Source organism: Drosophila sulfurigaster, chromosome X, assembly GCF_023558435.1.
Source record: "Drosophila sulfurigaster albostrigata strain 15112-1811.04 chromosome X, ASM2355843v2, whole genome shotgun sequence".
NCBI lineage: Eukaryota > Metazoa > Arthropoda > Insecta > Diptera > Drosophilidae > Drosophila > Drosophila sulfurigaster.
In genome coordinates, this window is record NC_084885.1 from 28100741 (window position 1) to 28119886 (window position 19146).

Below are 19146 nucleotides of genomic sequence, written 5' to 3' on the forward strand. Positions count from 1 at the left end.
CGCACAAAATTATAATACCATTCTACATTATGAGTAGCGGGTATAAAAGTATACTAAACACATTTGACAGCATGTTTGTTTTTCAAATTACAGATGGAATAATTTATTTAAACTACTCGCAAATGTTAATGTTGTACTATATTATAAACTCCTGTTGGCTAATTGAATGAAATTTGCACAAGACCCGCAAAAAGGACTTTGAATCTGGTAAATGAAGTTGCGTTTGACTCTCGAAATAACTTGAATAATTTAGATGCATCTCCGTGGCTTTGGCACAAATGAATACAATTTGAGCACTTGAAGAGATATTGAAGCGCCAAAACAATGCAAAATGCAAAACGGGGAAAGTAAAGTATTTGATTGATCTACATATATGGAACAGTAATTAATTGATGGTGATTTCCGAGATAGTCGAAATGATTGAGTGCTCAATGAGGTCAAGTCAAGGTGCCGCATAAAATGACAGCGATAACCGCAAGTAAACGAAATCATAATTGTAAATGTTTGCCACATTAACTTGTATAATTGTGTGAACGTGTGTGTGTAACTATAACTATAAGAGCCGCAATGAAGCATGTGGAAGCTAAAGTGGCAGTGGAAGAGGAAGTGGAAGTCGAAGCCCCCAAAGGCGAAAAGGGAGAAGGAAAAAGGCAAGAGCAAAGCCAAAGCCAAAGCCGAAGTCGAAGCCAAATCATCATCAGATGAAATCATTTCACACTTTTGCTGTTTACTTAAGCGTAAGTCAACTTTATGAATGCTCAACGCTGCCAGCACTAAGACAAACACCAAATGTTCTTACACACAAGCACACACACACACACAAACATATATATGTGTGTTTGTGTGTGTGTGTGTGTTTATGTGGCAGTAGCAAGTGCACGTAGCCAAAGTCACAAAATTGCAATAATTTTTGGGTAAAATTCGTCCTCGAAAACCGCAACGAACGACAATTTTGGTATTTTCACACTTTATGCGACGGCAAAGGCGGTTGTGAAAGGCCCGAGGAATGGGTGTGGAAAACGGAAGGGGGGGCCGAGAGTGGCGTGGATTAAAGCAGGCATCGCATATATATGTATGTATGTATGTATGTATGTATGTATGTATGTATGTATGTATAATATGTACATATGTATGTTGTAGGGAAGCCCAAGACCAGTCTGCTGTGGTGTGGCGTCGCATAACTGCAATGCATGCTTTCCGCAATATGTATTGCGCAATATGGATGGAATGTGCTATCAAAGACTTTCACATGGCTGATTTGACTTCAAGCGAAAGAGCGAGAGAGAGAGAGACACAGAGAGAGAGAGAGATGGCGAGAGTCAAAGGGGAGCCAGTTCAAATAGGGCACGAAAACATAAGCTCAACACGGAATGAGAAGGTAAAGTGAAAGGGAAATAAAACAAGCTGAAAACGACAAAAGTTGCGAGAACGTAAACAATTTGCAAAGAATTAACGACAAAAGCAAAGCAAAGTAGTGATTAACTTATTGTGGCTGATGCATTAGACGATGCCAAGAGCAAACAAACTAAGCACAAAAAGCTTGATAAGAACAAATTTAAAACTCAAATGCATTTAGTATGAGAGTTAAATGAAAAATAAGCAAATTTGAAATGTGGCCAAATAGCAAGAGAGCGAATATGGAAAAAACAGATCTGGGATAAAAAAAAATACAATTCGAGAATGCTCGAATTTTCACTAAGTGCTAAACTTTATGAGTGAAGCATTATCGTTTTAATATGAAAAACTAAACATACCAAAAGATGTATTAGGTATAATTATATACCACTACATTCAAAATATACCGTAGAGATCAAAAACATAGTACATACATATATACTAAAATGAGGATATGCCTAATTAATATACAGAAAATGAGCTGAATATACTAAAAGATATATTTGGTCTAATACTACTACATTCAAAATATACCATAGAGCTCAAGAAAATATAATAATCTTACAATAGAAATATACCAACAAAAAAACTAAAAACACTATAAGTAAGATTTAGTATAATTATATACAACTACATTTAAAATATACCACAGAGATAAGAAATACATTATATGCATATAATAATAATAATATACCTAATATTCCCAATTAATATACAAAAAAAGCTGAATATACTAAAAGATATATTTAGTATAATTATATACCACTACATTCAAAATACAGCATAGAATTCAAGAATATAACATATACTTAGATCAACTGTATAATAGATATAAATCGAAAAAATCTGAAAATATCAAAAGATATATTTGGTATAATTATATACCATTACATAGAGATTAAGAATATAGTATATACTTAAAATAACTAAATAATAAGATCGAAACTAAAGAAAGCTTAAAATACCATAGGATATAATTTGTATAATTTTATACTACCATTCAAAGGATCAAGAATATAGTATAAAATATATTTAGAATAAGAATTGAATACTATGATATCAAGAATATACTATATTCTTAGAAGAAAAACTAAGTAATCAGTACAATATAGTTAGGCCCAATATATGTAACTCCAAAGAAATTAAGTCTGCCAACTTGACGCTTTAACGCTTTTTCATTATTCAATGTTTTTGCGTTCTATTCATTGGACTCTCACATGAGAAGAAAGCTGTATAAAGCAGTGCCAACTATTCGAAATGGTTGAGTTTGAGTGCTCTTGAGCTCTTTTTACCTCGCAAGCAAATGCTTCGCTAATCAAATCGACCGCCAAAAATTGTTGTTATTGTTCGCAAATATGGATAAAAAGCTGCTCAGCTGGCAACTTGCTCAAAGAACGTGCGATTCACATCATTTTTTGTTGTTGTTGTTCTTCTTTCTTTTTTTATACGTATTTTTTGGGTCAATCGCTAGACAAACGTCGTAAATACACTTAAACACACAGGCAGAGTGTGTGTCGAAGTGCTGCATAAAATGATTGAATGAACACACACGAGCACACACACATTTACATACACACGTGTACTCACTCACACAGACACACAGACACACACACACACCTGACAACAAACATCACATAAGCAATGACAAGAAAAAATTGCTATAAATATATTTGGAATGAAAAGTATGCAAACAAAATTGGCATAAAGTACACAGCTAAAAGACAGAGACAGAGACAGCAATGGAGAGAGTGAGAGAGAGAGGGAGAGGGAGAGAAAGGATGTCATTTATACACACACGCACACCTATCATCTTCTGTCAGCAGTTTTCAAACACGTGATCGATCTTTAGACAGATACAAAGGGTAGAGAAGCAGCATAGAAATGGAAATAGCTTGAATTGAGGGAAAGGGGAAGGGGAGACAACATTGAAGTAGAGGAGCAAACGAAACTAGACGAGACCAGAACAAGAGTTAGCTATGGACTATTGGGGGTTTCTTCTTCTTCTTCTTCGCCTTCTTCTTCTTCTTCTTCAGCCTCTTCTTGGGGAACAAGGCAGAAAAGTTGCACTCGACTTCGGGCTCTGGCTTCGACTCGTTCTCGTTCTCGGGCGCAAATGGTTGGGCAACACGCTCAGCTCAACTCAACTCAACTCAGCTCAGCTCAGGTGTCTTTTGGCCCAAGTTTTGCCGTGCCAAAGTTTGCACAGCACAAACATCAAATGCTGCGCCCAGCTCATGCCTTTGTTTTCTCCCTCTCCCTCACTCTCTTTCTCTCTGTTCCTCTATCTTTCTCTATCTATCTCGACACGTTTCGGTTCTATGAAGGAGAGAGAATGGATCCAAGCGGTGTGTGCTTGTGTTACTTTTGATACCCTGTAAAGTTGAAGCATTGGATTGAATAACCGATAATCAAAAAACGCTTAAAGTAAATATTCAGAAAACTAAACTATAGAAAAATAATTTAGATTTTACAAACAGTTCAACACGTTTAATATAATACATCTTTTACCAATTTATTACACTATTTTTTAACAGAATAGTCAAGGATATTTCTGCAAACTCTTAAAAAAGAGTTACAGCCTAATTTCACTTATTTTTCATAAAGTAGATTCATTAAAAAGAATATATTGTAAGACATACTTCAGTTATGTATAAATTAAATGTAAACATTGTAAATTTAAGACTTAGCTTGCATCATGATCAAAATAAAATTTGAATGCAATATTTCAGAGAGAATTACAATAAATATTTATAGAGACCCTAATGAGACCCTTGTATTGAGCCTTAAGAGAAACTGTTAAAATCGATACAGATTATAATAGATTGAATTATGTTGGCAAAGAAAAAATTATTCATAATGGTATTATAGTAAATGGGCTAAGTATTATTTATACTTTTGAAAATCTACACAGAAAGAAAAAACGTGCTAAAATATAGAATAAAATCTTGAATCTAGTAAAAAATCTTAAATCAAGATTGTTTGTATGACAAAATTGAACCAAGAAGGTTTATTCTGAAATAAAGATTGAAATTCTACAAAAAAAAACTAGATTGTCCCATCTTGAAATTCAAGATTATAATCTTGTATCCGGAATAGACAAAATCGTAAAATTGAACCATGAAGGCAACATCAAAAATCAAGATCAAGCAATCCACAATTTAGATTGTTTAAAATAAAACAAACAAAAAATAGATTGCGTGTTTTAAATCGAGTATGAAACATTCTTGAATCAAGAATATAATATTAAAATAAGATGCTTTTAATCTTAAATTGCAAATTTAGCATAAATATCTTGACTGAAAATCTTATTTTAAGATCGACAAAATGTCATTTTAATCTAGAATTCTTTCTATGTATAAGTTTTTTGTTGTATATTTATAATAACTATCTTAATGCATTGGCAGGGTATTATTTAGTCTGCTACAATAGTTGTCTAGCTTTGCGTATTGTTGTTGTTGAGCAGAGCACTTGGGCCGCTTTTTATGTTGGTTGTTGGCTGTTTGGTTGGTTGGTTGGTTTGTTTGTTTGCCTGTTTGTTTGAGTTGCTGTTAGAATTATTTTTTCCACTAACGTAAAGCCGCGCCGTACACACACTCACACACATGTCAGAGGGAGACGGAGAGAGGGAGAGAGAAAGAGAGAGGGAGAATGAGAGCCTGTTTGGTTGCTGCTGCTGCATACATATGTGACGCTTCGCCTGGTGTGTGTCCTTGTTTGCAAATACATATGAAAAGCAAACAAACAAGCATAGATTTAATGCAGCTCAGCTCAGTGTTCTCCTTAGACATCTCTCGTTCTCGTGCTCTTGCATCTATCCTTCCCAAAATAAAAAAAAATAAAAGAAAACACATCCTTTGAACAGTTTTTGACAATCGCACTGCTTCCTTCCTTAAGCCTTATCTTACTCAATGTGCAAGTATGTGTTTCTTATGCTTAACTGTGTGTGTGTATGTGTGTGTGTGTGTGTGTGAGGTCGCTGACCTGACTGTGCTTTTGAGTTTTCACCGATTCGTCCGCTTTTCCAGCCTCTTAGCACAACACACTTTGCATTTTCCTCAAATTTTCAAAGTCTGTGTGTGTGTGTGTTTTTTTCAATTATTGCAAAATACATAAAATATTGATTACATTTAGTGTGGATTATACACATTCTACACATACAATAGAACGAACATAGTCCGAATCCAAATCCCTTTGCCCAACTCCTGTTACCAACTGTAAATTGCTCACTCAATTTGTAGGTTATGTTTGCAATTTGCTGCAGTTGCTTGCAGTTGAGTGGACATGAATAGCATCAATAAGATGAACATGAACAACACACACACACACACACACACACACACACACACACACACACACTTACACACTTACACATACAACAATATACCTATGTCAATATGCAAAATCGTTTCTTTTAGAATTGTTGGAGAGTGATGAAAACTTATATTCTATATTTAATGCATCCCAATTGTTGGCTTCAATTGGTTACAAAAATGATCCGTGAAGAGATGAAAATGGCAACAAGACAACAAACTTGATTTTGCTAACAAATAAAAACTGCAGCAAATATCATTTAAATTTTAAAACGGAGTTATTTTTAGAAAGAGTTTGAAAATAATTAAAAAAATAAGTGGAAAATAATTTACATGTTTTTAAATTGAAAATAAAGTAAAAAAGTAAGAAAGCTATTTAAATATATACCAAATTAATATAATATACTATCAAAATACTAAAAATATACCGAATACTATATTTAGTATATTGATATAACACTATATTTAAATTATACCATAGAATACCAAATATACTAGATTGTCAGCCAAAGCATAAGCTAAAAATATACCAAGTGTTATTTTTGGTATATTGATACAGTACTATATTGAAAAATATACCATAGAGTGCCAAATATACCATATTGTCAGCAAAAGCATAAACTAAAAATATACCAGATGGTATATTTGGTATATATATATAGTATTATATGCCAATTATACTATAGTATACAGTGGCGTGCAAGTGTGAGTACATGTTTGCAACTACTGACTTTGGGTTCGCATAAAAAAAGTTATTAGTAAAGTAAATGAGTCCAAATTTTTTGTGTTTATTCTTTGAATATTTATTAACAAAATCTTATACAAAATATACCAAAAAATACTAATTGGTTTATTTAAGAAATAAAAAACAAAAAAAACTCGCATGTACTCAGTTATGCTCATTTTGAACACTTTTCAACAAACATTTTTTTTTTAATACTTGGTCCAAAAAACCGATATTTGTAATTGTGATATTTATTCATTCTGGTATATTTTCTACCAAATTTGGTAATATTTATTTTAGAATAGCTCTCCATTCGTGCTGGACTCGTTGTTGCATCTCGCGTTAGCTTGCTGGTACTGATTCGTAGCGTCCCAATCATTTTCTCATTATCGACCACAAATTTTCGATCGGATTTAGATCAGGACTCTGTCCTGGCCACTCCTTTACCTTAAAATGTTGTTTTGCGATCCATACTTTGAAGATTTTGGACGAGTGTTTTGGAACTCCGTCTTGTTGAAATGTGATATCTCTCACCTTATATGCACATTTGTCAACCAAATCGCAAATATGGGTTTGCAAAATATCTAGAAAGTCTTCCTTTTGCATAGTATCATCTATTTTCACAATTGGTCCAACGCTCCACCAAGTGGAACAGCTCCAGGCCATGACAATTCCACCTCAGTGTTTCGCAGTTCCTTGTACGTGGCCTATCTGCAACGTCTCTTCTGGCTTCTTCAAGCAATATTGTTTACAATCCGACTGGAATCGATTGAATTTCGTTTCATAAGACCATATAACTATTTTCCAGTCGTCCAATTCCCAAGTTTTATGGAAGAAGCCAGAAGAGACGTTGCAGATAGGCCACGTACAAGGAACTGCGAAACACTGAGGTGGAATTGTCATGGCCTGAGCTGTTCCACTTGGTGGAGCGTTGGACCAATTGTGAAAATAGATGATACTATGCAAAAGGAAGACTTTCTAGATATTTTGCAAACCCATATTTGCGATTTGGTTGACAAATGTGCATATAAGGTGAGAGATATCACATTTCAACAAGACGGAGTTCCAAAACACTCGTCCAAAATCTTCAAAGTATGGATCGCAAAACAACATTTTAAGGTAAAGGAGTGGCCAGGACAGAGTCCTGATCTAAACTGATCGAAAATTTGTGGTCGATAATGAGAAAATGATTGGGACGCTACGAATCAGTACCAGCAAGCTAACGCGAGATGCAACAACGAGTCCAGCACGAATGGAGAGCTATTCTAAAATAAATATTACCAAATTTGGTAGAAAATATACCAGAATGAATAAATATCACAATTACAAATATCGGTTTTTGGACCAAGTATTAAAAAAAAAATGTTTGTTGAAAAGTGTTCAAAATGAGCATAACTGAGTACATGCGAGTTTTTTTTGTTTTTTATTTCTTAAATAAACCAATTAGTATTTTTTGGTATATTTTGTATAAGATTTTGTTAATAAATATTCAAAGAATAAACACAAAAAATTTGGACTCATTTACTTTACTAATAACTTTTTTATGCGAACCCAAAGTCAGTAGTTGCAAACATGTACTCACACTTGCACGCCACTGTATTTAAAGTATACCATAGAGTGCCAAATATACCAGATTGTCAGCCAAAGCATACTCTAAAAATATACCAGATGGTATATTTGGTATATTGATATTATATTCCAATTATACCAATTATACCATAGTATATTCAAATTATACCATAGGGTTCCAAATATACCAGATTGTCAGCAAAAGCATAAACTAAAAATATACCAACTGCAATATTTAGTATATTAATACAGTACTACATTAAAAATAAATTTCGTATTACCATTTTGACTTTCAGTATTTTTAGCAGTTCAGTTACTAATATAAAATACACCGTAGCGTTTCTTATAATATTCCACATAAGATATTTCTCCATCTTTGGTACTGAATTTAAATTTGTATTGCATACTTGCAAGTTTGTTTACATAAATTGAAAACATAAACAGTACATTTTACTTCTTTGCCTATTGCAATTCTCAAGTGGTTCTAGTGTTAGACGTACTTGTATAGCTAGCATATTGACAAACTGCAGGGACTCGGCAAGTTCCAGACCAATTATAGTACATATGTGTCATTTTGTACGTTAGTATTTGTATCTTATCAGCATTCAGACCCATGCTGTCATGCAAAACATTGTAGTTTGTTGGAGAAACAGTACCTTGTTTTATGGCCTGTGAAACCAAATAGAAATCATAACGCTCGGGCAAAGTGACTCCATCGTCGACGACGGTTCCAGGTTCAGGATTTTTTTTATTAACAAATTAAAGTGTATTAATTATTTTTGTTACAATAATAAATGCCAAATTGCAACCTTTCTCTCTTCCCGCCGATTTATAGATCTCGTCCAGTCGAGTTTTGAGGAATTTCTCCTCAATATTGAATACTTGATTTAGCTGACTATCACCTACACCGTCGCCGAAAAAGAGAATGCGATTGGACAAACTCCCATGGTGCTCACGATATGCCTTTAGTGCACATGTCATATTCATTAATATTTGATTAGACACTTCCTGACCCTTCATATGCTCAGTAACTGAAGAGAAATAACGTGTGGAGGACTTCATATCCATAGTAGCTACAAAAGCGCCATATACGCAGCTTCACAAACTGCTGTACTTCACACATAAAATATTTCTCCATCTTTGGTTTTGCTTTTAAATCATCGGGGATGATATAAAAGCGACATCATCTACTCGATATGTTTTATTATTGTAGTCTGTTAAAACAATCATGCCTATCACTTCACGCTTAAAGGCGCCCTGATAATCATCATATGCTCGAATGTTTTTCGACAAAATGTGATACAAAGTATCCGTTCTCATCACGTTTTGAGCGATTTCAGCGCATAAGAGTAAATCAGATTCATGTTGACGAATTGAAGTTATATACCCCGGCCATAATTCCATTCGATGCTTACTATCCACAGCAGTGTCATTTTCCAAAGATGGAGAAATATCTTATGTGGAATATTATAAGAGGAGGTGCTGTTCAATTGATAATGTTAATTCCTGAATTGGCTCGAGCTACTACTGGTTTAACTGATGATATGTGATCTGACGTCTAATTAATGAAGGCAATGGGCTAGCATACTAGAATTGATCCCGATCGACAAATTGATAGGTTGCGTGCATTTAATCAGCGCCTGCAGAAATCGGAAAGTAGTGTTAATATGTTGAAATCGTGGAATGTTGAATTCTGCATTTGTTGAGATACGTGCTCGAGTTCTGCCGCCACAGAAGATTGTATTTGGATATCAAAGGCGCTATTTATGCGATGCCCGCGCTGATTGGACATACAAATATCGTAAAGACGCTATGTTTACAAACGTAGACATAAAACGTTGGTATGTCATAACACCAAGTCGGTCAAAGCGTGAAGTACAGCAGTTTGTGAAGCTGCGTATGCAGGCATCTGGAGACATGAGACTTCATATGAGCGAACCCAGATATGAAGAAATTTCGGATGATCGCAATGGGACTTATTCGCAAGCGATCGATAATGCTGCCGCTAAAGATCCACGAATTGTAATGATTGTTATAAAGTCTCTTAACGAAGAGAAATATAGTTGCATTAAGAAACAAACGTGTGTTGATCGTCGAGTACCCGCCCGGATAGATCAAACGGTCTTATGTCGATTGCAACCAAAGTTGTAATACAAATGAATGCCAAACTAATGGGTGCTCCATGGATGATAGAACTTCCTATAAATGAATTGATGACCGTTGGATTTGATGTATGCCACTCGTCTAAGAACAAAAACAAGTCATATGGCGCTTTTGTAGCTACTATGGATATGAAGTCCTCCACACGTTATTTCTCTTCAGTTACTGAGCATATGAAGGGTCAGGAAGTGTCTAATCAAATATTAATGAATATGACATGTGCACTAAAGGCATATCGTGAGCATCATGGGAGTTTGTCCAATCGCATTCTCTTTTTCGGCGACGGTTTAGGTGATAGTCAGCTAAATCAAGTATTCAATATTGAGGAGAAATTCCTCAAAACTCGACTGGACGAGATCTATAAATCGGCGGGAAGAGAGAAAGGTTGCAATTTGGCATTTATTATTGTAACAAAAATAATTAATACACTTTAATTTGTTAATAAAAAAAATCCTGAACCTGGAACCGTCGTCGACGATGGAGTCACTTTGCCCGAGCGTTATGATTTCTATTTGGTTTCACAGGCCATAAAACAAGGTACTGTTTCTCCAACAAACTACAATGTTTTGCATGACAGCATGGGTCTGAATGCTGATAAGATACAAATACTAACGTACAAAATGACACATATGTACTATAAATGGTCTGGAACTTGCCGAGTCCCTGCAGTTTGTCAATATGCTAGTTATACAAGTACGTCCAACACTAGAACCACTTGAGAATTGCAATAGGCAAAGAAGTAAAATGTACTGTTTATGTTTTCAATTTATGTAAACAAACCTGCGAATTTTATAAACAATAGACAATTTGTATATACAAAATTAACTATAGTATTTGTGATTCATGAAAATTTCGATTTCATTTCATATCACCAGAAGCTGTAATCAAAAGGCCCAACTATGAGTGACACGGAAGATAAAATTATGGAAGTAATTGAGGACTCACCATATCGGGCAAAGGTGCAGCAGCTGCGTGCTTTGGCTCCTTTGCCGGGACATTGATGACGATCTTCAGGCATGAGATGACCGAAGATAAGTGGATAAAACTGAAAAACCTGGAGAGCGAGTACTACTACACTATGCAAATGATCATAATTACAATGCTAATCAAATCTCTTTTATATATAGCATGTCGTCGGCGATGGTTGCGTGCTATACCGAGTCCAGACTGACAAGATTGGAGACTATGCTTAACGAAGCCAAGATCAAATATGACAGTGTAAGTTGATAGTTTACCGTGGAGATATATCGATCTCATCAGACTTGCTAAATTCATTATTTCATATCATTTACAGTTATATCATCACACTGAGTTGATCGTAATTGATGACGATGCTTATCTTTCACAACAGGCTTTGCGTTGGCAGCCAACGAAAAAACTGAGAGTGCGTGTTGCACGTTGTGCGCAGTTAGAGGAAATGCTCAAGGAGTCTGAGCAAGCCAACAGCCAGCCAGTGGCTGAGCTGCAAGAAGAGTCGGTGTGGGGTGTCAGTGACACCCTAGGCATCAGTGGTGTAATTTTTTTCTGAGCAAAAAAAGCTGGATCAACGAAAAAAAAAAGCTGAAAAAAGCGGAATACCAGAGAAAAAAAGTTAAGAAAAAACCTGATTTTTATAAGGCAATGTACTGTATGTTTTTCACTAATAAACCCTCAGTTCCACTTAACATAACATATATGGGTAATTCTCTAACGGATATCATTACAAAAAAAACAATAATGTACAAAAATTAAGCACTATGCTGAGCAACAAATAGGCACAGCGCTACCTCCTGCTCAATTGTTTTCGAAGGCGTTTTAGCAAAATTTATTTTATTTTTGCACAAAGCCCTCCATAGCACTGGTGTGTTTTTGTTGCAGCATGTGCACGCAAGTCGCTTAATTTTGCAGTTATGCTGCACGTGCAATAGCTGCAAAACACCCGCGTGAGGTCTGTAGGATCCTTCCTCATCCACTCCTTAAATTCTGTGCTCTGCAGCCAGACATCTCTCACTTTTTGTTTATATGATTCCTTTGGCATCGTTAACTTGATATGCCGCATCCGAATTTCACAACATTAGTGATGCAATAAGCTTTAATTTAGGGGTGAACTTTTGAGGGAAGTTACTCGATATAAGTAAATATCGATATTTTATCGAGAGAAATACATTTTTAACATTTCAGCCGTTAAATTCAATTTAAACATCTCTAAAATTTGAATAAACGTAAACTAAAAAAAGCTGCGTAAATTTGCTCAAAAGCCAGAATTCCCGCTGCCCGCTGTTTTCATATTTTTCCCGCAATCACGCTTCAAAAAAACCCAGATCTGACGGGAAAAAAGCGGAAATGACACCACTGTCTTAATTACGCATTGACAATGTGCCGAAACGCACAAGCAACTACGCATTGCCAAAATGCCAAAGTGCACCTACAACTACGCAGCAATGTGCCAAGACGCACGCACAGCTGCGCAGTGACGTCAGTGTGTCGAATCTGCATTACTTACTCTCCGACATATACATATACATACGCACATACATAATAATTTTACTCATACATACATACATGTATGATTTTCAGTTGAGCTGCATCTGAGCATCGTGTGATACTGGCGGTTAACAGTAGCAGCAACTAAACGAGCTAACAACAACAACACATACGCAAGTTATATATGTTTGACATATATATACATGAGTTGTATTTTCAATAAATAAGAATTTACACAGTGCTGTAGTGCTGAACTGCTTTATTCAGAGAATTGATACAAACTGAAGTTAAGCTGTGCAAGAAGTGCTATTTTATACTTGGATGTTGGCGGCAGCCAAACCGTCTGAGCTGTTTATAATTACGTTAGCATATTCTGACTTTGGAGTTGTGGTTAGTGTTTATATTGGGACTTTCAGTTTCAAGAGATTGCAAGCTTGGTTGTTTATGTTTACGTTAAAGAAGCTAGCAGTCCCAGTTTGGGTTATTAGTTTATAGTGGAAGCTTGAATGTTTATGTTTACATAATTGAAGATCGCAATCCCGATCTAATGGAATGCTTTGTATGTGTTAGTGTTGGGTAAGTGGTAAGTGGTGACAAATGAGATGGGGAAGTGGTAAGTGGTGACAAATGTATAACTCCTCCATCGCCAGAATTTGAATTCTCCTGAATTCTTTTAAAATTAACATGAATATTATTAGGTCTTAATTTTATATACAAGTAAAATATTAATATTAATATAATAATTGCAAATGTAATTGAAATGCCATAACTTATTTTTTTTATGAAATTTTAACTCTGTGATTTCTTTTAAGTTTTCAAAGTTCTGTATTGAAAAGTGTTCAAAGTTTATTGTGTTTTTATAAGATTGGTTCAATAAGTTTGTTGGGTAAAAAAATCTATCATAAAATTCTATTTGTTCATTTGCAAAGCTTTCAGATAATATTTGAATTTTACAGTTAACAAATTGTATTAAGTAGTTTCCATTTAATGTAATGTTTCTTTGATCGCAATTTTGTTTTAATTTTTCGTTTTTACTGTTTCTTACAATTATTGTTTCATCATCTATTTGTTCTATACTGGATTTATTGTTGAATTTGAATTTACAATTGTTGTTTATTGTGCAGCTTTTACTTAATGTTAGTTCCCTTAAAATTACATTTTCTTTATAATCGTATATTTTATTACAAATTTGAGTAATTAGTAAATTTTCTTGATCAATTTGAATATTGTTGCTGTTAGGTATTGCAGTTATGAGTTTGATGTCTGTTTTTTACAAAGTTTTTGGGTATCTTGATTGCCATGACAATTGCGTTGTTTTTGTATTTTAATATGCCCATTCTGATTAATTTAATTTTATAAAAATCTATTTTAAATTTATTTATTTCGTCTTTTGATAATATTTCTGGTAAAATATATTGTTTTTGCTGATGCAATGGTTTCTTGAATATAATTTAATTTTTCTTCAATATTTTTTAAAGTTCTCATTTGATCATTGAATAATATGTTTTTTATTGTTTCTTTTGTTTGGTTATTCATTTTGGCTGAAAGAAGTTCTATCATATTTCTGTCTTGATGGATTATGCCTGCTAGTGTGTTAATAGTATTATTAAAATGGTTGTTAATGTGAATTTGTTGGTTTAAGTTAGTGATTGCATTGTGATTATTTTGATCTATTATATTTAAGTGTTCTATAATTTCTTCCCTGTCCTCGTTGTTCATAATGCCAAATAGCCATTTATGTACGGTGCCTATTCCATTAAAAATACCTCTTTCTGTTCGTGTTGATGGAGTGATAGAACTTACTTTTGCCCTTAGTAATTCTATTTCATCAATTAATGTTTCCTTATTTGCTATTTCGATATTCTTTATATTGTCATATATTTTATTGATTATTATAGTGATTTGATTAATGTCAATAATGTGCAAAATTATAATAGTTTCATTTACGATTTCTGTAGAATACATATGTATAGGGACATATCCTGCCTCCTCTTGAATTGGGACCACATGCAGTCTAGCATGTGTCATTGATAAAATCATTAAAGTGATTAATAAAATATTCTGAAAGTGCGAGTAAAAGAAAAAAAATGTATATATATATATGTATTTATTACTAAAACTGTTAATGTATATGTGCATGTATTTTAATTTTGTTCCATTTTTAATGGTCTTTTGATATTACATGGATGAATATCTTCTAGTTTGGCGTATCTAAAATACGGCTCATCTTTATGTCTTAATCTTTTGTAATTTTTAATTGGTCCTTCCTCTCTTTTTTCTTCATACTGTTCTCTTTCTTCATTTAGTTTTGTTATGATTTTTCTTTGTTAGCGCTTATTATTTCTTTAAGGTCTTGTGAGTTCTTTTGTATTTTTAGCTTCGTTTGGGGAGCATTTTATAGTTGTGTGATACCTATTATTGTAAGTGTTAACAGCAATTTGAATTTTTGATTCTATCGAGATGTCTTCATCTATGCTATTGACAATTTCTATTAACGTGGAGTGAAGTCTTTCAATGTCTGCGTTACCTGTGTGCGAGTTTGGTTTTGTTAAATGTAACTCGACTTTTTCTTTATTTAAGAAACTTTGAATCTGTTCTGATCTAAATTCATTATCCATAATAATTTTGTTGGGCTTGCCAAATTTTGTGAATTGCTCTATTATAATTTGCAATTTTGCCCTCCAATTCCTATCTTTTATATTGTATGCAGCTACGAATTTTGTAAGTTTATCTATGATTGTAACAAATGATCGGTGTTTGATATGGAAAATGTCTATATGAATTATTTCATTTTTCTCTTGAGGAGTTTCTGTGATATTGAATTTTGCTTTGATCGGTTTCCTGTCATACTTAATTTCTCTACATTTTGTGCAGTTGGATATAACTAAGTTAATGTGCTCTCTAAGTTTTGGATAATAAATTTTGTCTTTCAAACTATAAAATGTCTCGTTTATGCCACTATGTAGGGATTCTTTTGTGTGATATAAAGCTATTTGTTTGTGGAGTTCCTGTTCGTCATTTATGTCTACTGCTCGTTTTGTACATTTTAAGAATTTTATATTTTTCGTGTCTTTAAAACTGTCTATTATAATACATTGTACTTTATAGTAAATGGAATCTGGTACTTCTGAATATATGCCAATAGTTCCCCTATTAATATTGTTTAAGAGTTTCTGTTCTATTTCTAAATTGTCGTCTGCTGGATTAATTTCAATAATTTTTCTGCCTTTATTTTTAATTATACTGTCTGTTGCTAAATATGTGATAATGATTTGAGTTTTGAATTTATTAACTATATCATCTGTTATATAAAAATCTATTGGTTCGTTCTCGTTTGCTGAGTGAATTGTGTCTGTCAATGCTAAATTTGATTCATTAATATTTTCTTTGTTTATAAGCGGGCTGTTTCCTGCCTACTGAGGAAATCCGCTACTTTGTTATTTTTTCCTTTTAAATATTTGATATCACAATCAAATTCTTGTAGTTTCAATATCCACCTTTGATGTTTGTCCTTGAGGTCTTTCCCTTTGTATTTTTTATTTAGATACATAATTGGTTGGTGATCAGTTATAATTGTAAATTGTGTGCCATATAGGTAATGCCTAAAGTAGTCTACGGCATACACAATTGCCAGAAATTCTTTATCTGTCGCGCTGTATTGCTTTTCGTGTTTGTTTAGGGTCCTAGATACGAATGCTATTGGCTGAGTTTGCTGTGATAACACTGCTCCTATTGCAAAATCACTCGCATCTGTCGTTAATGTAAAAGGTTTATCGAATTCTGGGAATTTCAAAATTGGATGTGAGCTTATAAGTTCTTTTAAATTTTCAAAAGAATCTATAAATTCTGGGTCATTTTATTAATATTATTTCCTTTTTGTAAATATTTGATCATAGGGTATGCAATTTTTGAGTAATCTTTTATGAACTTTCTATAAAAACCAGTCATGCCTAAAAAACCTTTCAGTTGTTTTTCTGTTTTTGGGATTGGAATAGCTAAAATATCTTGTATCTTTTTTGGATTTGGTCGAATTCCGTCTTTACTGAGTACATGTCCTAAAAATTCTGTATCTTGTTTCATAAATGAGCATTTATTTACTTGTATTTTTAATCTATGTTCTTGGAGTTTTTTAAAAATTTTTTCTAAAGCATGTTTGTGTTCTTCGAGCGTTGTTGAGAATATTAAAATGTCGTCTAAGTATACTACACATATTTTGTTTATGTAATCTCTTAAAACATCATTCATTAATCTTTGAAAAGTTGCTGGTGCGTTTTTAGTCCGAATGGCATTCTAACGTATTCATAAAGTCCTAATGGTGAAACAAATGCTGTCTTCTCTATATCTTCTTCAGCCATCAAGATTTGATGATAACCTTTTGCTAAGTCCAATGTACTGAAATATTGAGCCCTACCAAGTTTGTCTAATATTGAGTCCATGAGAGGTAACGGATATTTGTCTGGTATTGTTACATGATTTAATCGACGATAGTCTACACATAATCTATATTTTTGTACTCCTGAATTATCTATTTTCTTTGGCACCATGCATATAGGTGAGCTGTATTTACTTCTGCTTTTTCTTATTATGCCGTTTCTTTCCATTTCTAAAATTTGTTTTCGAATTTCTTCTTCATATTTTGGAGAACACCTGTAAATTTTCGAATTGATCGGTTGGTCCGTTATTGTTCTTATATTGTGTACCACTGTATTTGTATTTGTCAATTGGTCGCCTTCTTTATAGTATAACTTGTTAAATCTTTTGTTTAGATTGGTAATAATTTCTTTTTCTTCTAAATTTAAATCTGTTAAATTAAAGCTTTCAATTTCACTTACTTCCAAAACACAAGCCTCTTCAGGATGCTTGGAATGGAATGGAATTTCGGCATCATTTATCAGTTTAATTGTTTTCTTCTTGAAATCAATAAATTGAACGTTTCTTTGGATGAAGTCCATACCCAATAGAAAATCATATGATTTATCCAGGGTAAAGCCACCCATCTTGAACGAACTTGTGGAGAATATTGAAATTCTCTTGGTGCTTCTGTCATAACTAAGTAATTATTAGTTTCAAACTTTGCATTAATTGTATGAATTGTTTTTGAATATTTTTCAATTATTTTGTAAAAATTTTCCTGCACTCTATTTGTGTTTAATATACTAATTGTGGATCCAGTATCTAACAAAAAAGTAAATTTACAATCTTCAATTGTTCCTTCTATTAAAATTTTTCTTTCATCCGAGGCTACTGGGTAAAAAAATCTTTAGGGATTTCACTTGTTGTACTTTTATTATCCTCATCAATTATATTATCAACACTCATTGCCTCTGGGGGATTCTGTCTAACATTTTGACTTTCATTTTTATTGTAATTATTATTTGGATATTGATGTGGATTATTGTTAGTATTCTGATTTTGTTGATTATTGTTATAGTTATGATTGTATTGTGGATTAGTATTGTTATTCCTATTTTGTTGTTGATTGTTATATTGTCTCCTAGTATTTTGACTTTTTGGAAAATTGCCATTATTATTGTTGTTTTTATTATTATTATTGTTGTTATTATTATTATTATTGTTGTTATTATTATTATTTCTTTGATCAATATTGTTACCTGAGTCATTCTCGGTGTTTTTACGAATTAACAATTTTTGATTTAAATTTCCAAAATTTAGACCGATATATTTAGCAATTTCATTTCTAACCATTTGCACTGTTGTTAATGGCATTAGCGAGACTGCCATGGAGCCTGCAGCTAATTCTTTTATTCGTTGAATCAATAGTGAACTTAATATATTTACTAAGCTTTCATTATTTTCAAATACAGCAAAGTCTGTTATTTCTTCCACTATGTACGTTACCTTAATATCTAAATCTTTAATAGATGTCACTCTGAGATTGTTGATCTTCCTAGTCAAACCCATTTGGTCCATTCTTGGCCGGTAATGATGTCGCAATTTCTCCTTACATTCCTCCCACGTTGTCGGTGTGTTGATGGTGAGAACTGTTCTTGCCTGTCCTTGAATCTTCGTGTTGAATATAACGCTGAAAACCTGATCCGCATCATCTGCATATTCCTGCATAATCTGGTCCACTGAAGCAATAAATCCATGGAGAGTACCATCTTGTCCAGTAAATGTTGGAAGATATCGAGTTTCCTTTTCAATCTGGTTTCTAGCTCTTGTTCTTGAGTTCACATTTGGTAGTTGCATTTGTTGAACAACAATTTGAGTGAGAGCCTGAATGCAATTCTGCATTTCGTTTATGTTTTCGTTTGCCATTTTAAAGTTTAGATTTTTTTTTTTTTAGATTTATCTTTGATTGTTAAATTGCCACTGGATTGTTTAGTTTTTAGTTTAGTTGCACAATTATGACTTTGTCCCTTTTTATGCCACTATTGTTTTACACTTTTTCACTTTTGGTGATAATTGTTATGCCTTTTCAGCTAAGTTCAAATATCACTTCTTAGTGTGTGTTTTGTTTTAACTTTTTCACTTTCGATAACACTTGTTATGCCTTTTCAGCTA

General features: G+C 33.4%; 1 pseudogene; it reads left to right on the forward strand.

The window, feature by feature from the left end:
* The first annotated feature begins 9560 nt into the window (after positions 1–9560).
* Positions 9561–10928, forward strand: LOC133849182 (protein aubergine-like; annotated as a pseudogene).
* The last annotated feature ends 8218 nt before the right edge of the window (positions 10929–19146 follow it).